The 7,149-nt window shown below is 40.6% G+C and overlaps 1 non-coding gene across 1 annotated transcript; it reads right to left on the reverse strand.

Annotated features, from left to right (window-relative positions):
- Nucleotides 1–263: 263 nt before the first annotated feature.
- On the reverse strand, nucleotides 264–370 carry LOC120094559 (U6 spliceosomal RNA). Its single transcript, XR_015628331.1, has one exon. It is a non-coding gene; the product is annotated as a U6 spliceosomal RNA (small nuclear RNA).
- Nucleotides 371–7,149: the final 6,779 nt, after the last annotated feature.

Raw genomic sequence — 7,149 nt, forward strand, 5'->3', positions numbered from 1 at the left:
GGCAAAGCCTCTTAGGAGACACCTATATCTGGCTCCTGTCAGTAAGCACTTTTTGGCATCAGCAATAGTGACTGGGTTTGGTGGCTGCATACGGGATGGATTCCTGGGTGGGGCAGTCTCTGAATGGCCTTTTCTTCAGTCCCTGCTTTATTCTTTGTCCCTGTATTTCCTCCTGTGAGTATTTTGTTCTCCCTTCTAAGAAGGAATGAAGCATCCACATTTTGGTCTTCCTACTCCTTGAGCTTCATATGATCTGCAAATTAAAAAATGTAAAACGGTCCACGAATTTGCGTGTCATCCTTATGCAGGGGCCGTGCTAATCTTCTCTGTGTTGTCCCAATTTTAGCGTATGTGCTGCCGAAGTGAGCACTTGTTTTTAAGACAGGACATGAAGGTGGGAGAAATGTGCGCTCTGCTGTGTTCAAAGGAGTGTGGGTGTGGGTGTGGGTGGGGACCGAGAAAGATGGGGTCAAGCTGCATTGTATGCAATATGAAATTATCAGAGAATAACCAAACGGTATAAAGTGAAGAGGAAGAAAGCAGAGGAGAAAATATAAGTAGATTAAGACAAAAGAAAACAGAAGCACCACAGACCCAAAATATCTGGGATGTGGCAAAAGCAGAAAGTTCACAGTGGTGTCTGCTGGGATGGAGGAGGGAAACCAGAGGAGAGTAAGTAATCCAAGTCTGTACTCAAGGAACACACAAAACAAAAACAAGTAAAGCCCAGAGTTAGAAGAAGAGAAACAATAATGATAAATACATGAAATAAGAGCCTAGAAACACATAAAAATATCAATAAAACTGGGATACCATTTGAAAAGATATATTTTCCAGAGCTTTACCAGAAGAGTGAGAGATGACTCAATTACGCTAACTATGATCGAGCTATTGTAACTGATAGCATGTCAGTATGGTGCTTATAAGACGCTGATGTGCACTTATACACCAGTGCATTAGGGAACTCGGAAGTGGCCAAGTTCCTGCCCCCTGTCTAGACTGAAGAAACAGAAATGCAAAACACATAATGAGACTGAATCTGTAATCGAGGTTCTCCCAATGCAGCACACCTAAGGACCAGGTGGCTTTACAGCTAAATTCTAACAAACAGAGAAGGAAGAATCAATGCCATAAATTCAAACTATTTCCAAAAGAGTGAAAAAAAAGGCATCTAAAAGCCTCTTTTATGAAGACAGCATTATTCCCTTTCTAAAGCCACAGACATATACTTTATTAAAAAAATAGCAAGCTACTCTCCCAAATGAACATAAATGAAAAATTCTCAACAAAATACTAACAGACTGAATTTACCCCAATATTAAAAGCAAAGCATGCATCACGTTCAAATGGGACGTATCCCTGGATACAAGAATAGCGCAGCACATGCAGATTCATAAATGTGACAGCACACGAGCATCTCTGAAGATACACAAAACCATTTGACAAATTTAACATCATCTCCTAGCGAGAAGTCTCAAGAAAGCAGGTGTAGAAATAATGGCTGTCACTGTAATGGAGACGATCGTATATAACGAGTACATCGCGTGCCCCACACTCAATAATGACAAGCTTAAAACATTCTCATCCAAGATCAGGAATGAGACCAAAAAATAAAAAAATGCCTCTCTTAAAACTTGTACCCAAAACAGTACCTGTTTACTGAGATGTGTGGAGTTCGGTGCTCTGCGGCTGTTTGAGTCGCCTCTTAGCACCAGTTCTGTAATGCCTTTATTTGTGAATTAATTAGAATATTAGGTGACATAATTTTTTAAAATAATGTCTCTTGGAAGTTCTAATCACATCAATTATGTGAATAAAAGAAATAATTTTTGACACTGTTTTTTTTTTCTATGTATGTGAAGAAAGTCTCTGGGACACAGGTTGGGATTGTACTGAATCTGCAGGTTGTGTTGGACAGGATATCTGCTTTCACAAACTAGCCTGGGAGAGCAGCCCAGCTTCTAGTGTCTTCCTCAGTGTATTAGTGTCCTAACACTCTCATTGTAAAGGTCTTCCTTCTTGTTAAGTAAGCTACATGTGGTCTGTGAGTTGTATCATGGGTATTTTTGGCTAATAGCCACTTATCAGTGAGTATGTACCATGTATGTCCTTTGAGGTCTGGGTTACCTCCCTGAGGGTGGTATTTTCTAGTTCCATGCATTTGCTTGCAAAATTCATGATGTCCCCATTTTTAACAGCTGAGTAGTATTCCACTGTGTAGATGTACCACATTTTCTGTATCCATTCTTCAACTGAGGGACATTTGGGTTCTTTCCAGCTTCTGGCTGTTATAAATAAGGCTGCTGTGAACATAGTGGAGCACGTGTCCTTGTGCTATGGTGGAGCATCTTTTGGGTATAAGCCCAGGAGTGATAGAGGTGGGTCTTCAGGTAGAACTATTTCCAAATTTGCTTCAATCTCACTTAGAACTGGGGAAACGAAATAATCTTGGGAGTCAGAGGGAGGGAGGAATCTGGGTGGGTGAGGGAAGGAAATGGGGGGTGGGCAAGATCAGATATGGAGGGAGATAGGAGAGAGAGGCCCAGAAGACCAGCAGAATGAATAAAAATATGCAGCAGTATGGGGTGGGGAACAAATGGAACCACTAGGAAGTCCCAGACACCAGGGATGTGGGAGGCTCCCAGGACCCAGTGGGGATGACATTAGCTGAAATGCCCAATAGCAGAGAGATAGAAACTGAAGAGACTCCCCAGTAGATAGGCATGCCTCCCAGTTAAGAGATGGGGCCACCCTCCAACCTCAAAAATTCTAACCCACAATTGTTCCTGGCTAAAGGAGATGCAGGGACAAAAAAATGGAGCAGAGACTGAAGGAAAGTCCACCAATAGACTGCACCAGCTTGGGCTCCATCCCATGTGCAGATACCAAAGCCTGACATTACTGTTGATGCCAAGATGGCCTTACAGACAGGAGCCTGGCATGGCTGTCCTCCGAGAGGCTCTGTCAGCACCTGATTGAGACAGATGCAGATACTTACAGCCAACCGTTGAACTGAGCCTGGAGGTCCCTATGGAAGAGTTAGAGAAAGGATTGAGGGAGCTGAAGGGGATTGCAACCCCATAGGAAGAACAACAGTATCAACTAACCGGATCCCTCAGAGCTCCCAGGGACTAAGCCACCAACTGAAGAGCATTCATGGGCTGGTCTGTGGCCCCAGCTACAAATGAAGCAGAGGACTGCCTTGTCTGGCTTCAGTGAAAGGAGGGTTGCTTGGTCCTATGGAGACTTGATGTGCCAGAGAAGGGGGATGCTAGAGGGGTGAGGTGGTAGTGGGTGGGTGGGGGACCACCCTCTTAGATGCAAAGGATGAGGGATAAGGGGGTGATGGAAGGAGGACTGAGAAGGGGGACAATATTTGAAATGTAAATAAATCAATTTAAAAAAAAACGATCTTTTGTTTCTCTAGTTAGGTTTGGTTTATTCCTGTGTGTGTCTGTGTGTGTCTATGTGTGTGTGTACACATGTGCCTGAAAACACATTCTATGAATGAGATTGTTGCCCTGACCTTTTTTTCAGCCTGTGTGTCACTGGCATGTTGGAAGACTTGATTTTTTGTATTTTTTCAAAATGTTCCCCCAAAATCGAAGATGAGGCATTTTAAAGTTCACTTTGGGAAGACATCATTATGTCACCTCAAAGCCACAATATACCACGCTTTGCAGAAAGTGTTCATCAAGTATTCATCAGTTCTGTAAGTTGTGAGAGGGATGGGGTCTATGGGGTCTTCTATGTCCATAACCAAATCATCATTGACTAGGAACACTTTGACTTCCTACCTCTATCACTTTCATTTATTTCTCTTGTCTTGCTGCTATAGTAAGGACCACAAAGACTATATTGAATAGTGAGTGGACCTCCTTGTCTTGTTCTAAAACTTAGTGGGATGTTTCAGTTTTCCTACATTTAGCAGGATGTTGGTTATAGAATTGTCATATGTAACCTTTATTATGTTGAAGTGAGCTCCCTTCATTCCTGGCCTTTCTATGACTTTTGTCACGAAGGATCATTGAATTTTGTCAAAGGTCATTTGTGCTTCTATTGAGATGATCATGTGCTTTCTGTCTTTTAGCATGTTTTTTAGAATGGATGACACTTTTTTTTTTACATATTTGTATCTCTGAATGAAGCCAGCTTGGTTTGATCATATTTTTATATGATCTTGAACTTATTTGGCAATATTTTAAATGAAGAATTTTACATCTACATTCATCAGGGAGATCAGCCTGCATTTTTTTGTCATTGTGTTTATCTGTTTTGATATTCATAGTGCTGGCTTCATAAAAAGTTTAGAAGTCTTCCTTCTTTTTCTATTTTATGGAATAATTTGAGCAGTATTGTAACTCTTCTTGGAAATTCTTGTAAAATCTTTGCAGTGAATCCTCCTGGTCCTGGGCTTTTATTACCTTGGGGACTTGTTATTACTGCTTCAGTTGCATGGATGGTTATGAATCTATTTAAATCACTTGTTTCTTCTTTGTTTAATTTTGGTATGCTCTATGTATCTAGAAGTTCATCCATTTCTTTCAGATTTTTCCAATCTCCTTTGCTATTGATTTCTAGTTTTAGTCTACTTTCATCTGATAAGATGCAGAATTCTTTTTATTCTTGTGTATTTGCTAAGGCTTGTTTTGTGGCCTATAACGTCATCAATCTTAGAGAACATTCTGTAGTCTCCAGAGAGGAACGTGTATTCTCCATCTGTTAGATGCAATATCCAGAAGATATCTACTAAATCCAATTGATCAATGATATAGTTTAGCTCTAAAATGTCTTTGTTGATTTTCTTTTTAAATTTAGAAGATTTTGTAGTTTGTGCAATGTTCCCCATAGGTTTACATGTTTGGACAATTGGTACCGAGCTGGCCATGCTTTGTGGGAAGTTTGCAGAAATTTTAGGAGGTAGAGCCTTGTTGGAAAAAGTGGATCACTGGGGTGAGGTAGAGATAGTGTAGGGAGTGGGGCAGATCATGAGGCTTTGTAGTCTGGTCCTACTCCTATTCTATCTTGCTTCCTAAATATGGTGTGTGTGTGTGTGTGTGTGTGTGTGTGTGTGTGCGCGCGCGCACGTGTATGTGTGTGTGTGTGTGTGTGTGTACACATATATATGTAATAAACACATAGATAGGTAGATAGGTAGATAGATAGGTAGATAGACAAGTAGGTATGTAGATAGATGATAGATAGATAGATAGATAGATAGATAGATAGATAGATAGATAGATAGATAGACAGACAGACAGACAGACAGACAAGCAGCTTTGCATTTTTGACATCTTAGATATGATGGGTCACAGAGAGGTTCCTTTCTGATTGTGTCTATTTGGCTTGTAAATGCACTGTCTTTGCACACACACACCCCACATTTAAGAAATTTATTATTATAATTTCACTGGATAAATTGTCTATACTTTTTGGATTGATCTTATCCCCATCTTTTATCCTGAGAATTCTTTTTTTTTTCTTTTCTTTTTTTCGGAGCTGGGGACCAAACCCAGGGCCTTGCGCTTCCTAGGCAAGCGCTCTACCACTGAGCTAAATCTCTAACCCCATATCCTGAGAATTCTTAAGTTTGGTATCTTAATGATAACTCAGAGGTCTGGACCTTTGATATTGTCATTGATCTTTTCCTATCTTTATATTGGCTACATGCACTGCTGTTTTGACCTTGTCCTCCATTCCTGAAATCCCTTCTTCTTCTCAGTCTTGCCTGTTGTGGATACTTTCCTCTATGTCTCTTATTTAATTGATTGACTCTTGGTTCCAGCATTTCTGGGTGGTTCCTTCTCAAAGTTTCAATTTCCTTAGTGAGCTTTGTCCTTCATGTTTTTGGATTGTTTTTCCAAATTACCATTACCATCCACTTTGCTAACCTCTTCCCCGAGTCCTGAATTGATTTCCTCACTCCAATCATCTGGTGACTGGAACCTTTTGTGTGGTCATTGATCCTTTTTCAGGGCAAGATTCGGACATCTTCTCCTGAGATTTAATGATCTCACTATGTTTTGTAAAGATTTATTTACTTTGATATTATTTGTATGTGTGTTTGCCTGCAAATACATTTGTGTGCAGTGTCCTCAGAGACCACAAAAGGGTGTTAGGTCTCCTAGAGCCGGAGATACAGATGGTTGTGAGGTATCACATGGAGCTGACAATTGAACCCAGGTCCTCTGGAAAGACAGCCATTGCTCTTAAAGGTTAGCCACCTTTCTGGACTGCTTCCCTATCTCATTGCCTTTTGGCTTCTGGTAATGAGGACCTGAGAGTTTGTGCAGGTGTTGGGATGGCTTGTAACTGCAACTTTGTGTGTGTGTTTCTGTTTTGTTTTATACATCTGCTGGGGTGGACATGTATTCAAAAATTTACACACACACACACACACACACACACACACACACACACACACACACACACACCCCTACCTTGCTTGCTTGCTTGCTTGATTTTTTTTATGGGAGCATTTCCGGCGAGTCGTCTTCATCTGGAATTATGTTCTCCTTTACCATTTTGAAAAAAAGCTTAGTGAAGTAACAGACATGATGATCTGACAGCTATCCCAGTGTTAACTGTTAGGACCTCGGTAAAATATTAAGGTCTAAATGGAATGATAAGGCCTAGGTGACTGTTACCTGACCAGCCTGCCATTATAAGGAAACTTTCTCATAGGTTTCTGCTGCTACTAGGAAACTTTCTAATGCCAAGATTGATTACATATTCTGTTATGTTCTGTGCCCTTGGAAACCAATCATGATAGATGTCAGTAGAACTGTTTTGTATAGTTACCCACAATAAACTTGGACCCAAACAAATCACCCAGCAACATTTTCTTTACCTATGTATAGGCTATCCCTGGGATGGACCCCAACATAAAAGAGACACCTACACAAATATGAGAAACTATTTGGAATAAGACTTCCATTTTAAATAGTGGTCCAGTAAAGTTTAAGTTCCCAAGATCTCCCCTGGAAACAGACATCCTCCTTGGCAGAAAGAGACATGTATGTAGGTAACTGACGTCCTGGTTGGCTAGTTAAAACATGAATGTTAGACAAGTCCCATTCTGGTTGGCTAGTTAAAACATGAATGTTAGACAAAGTCCTGTCCTTGTAGACAAGTTAGGACACAAGTATT

Source organism: Rattus norvegicus, chromosome 8 (assembly GCF_021556685.1).
Source record: "Rattus norvegicus strain SHRSP/BbbUtx chromosome 8, alternate assembly SHRSP_T2T, whole genome shotgun sequence".
NCBI lineage: Eukaryota > Metazoa > Chordata > Mammalia > Rodentia > Muridae > Rattus > Rattus norvegicus.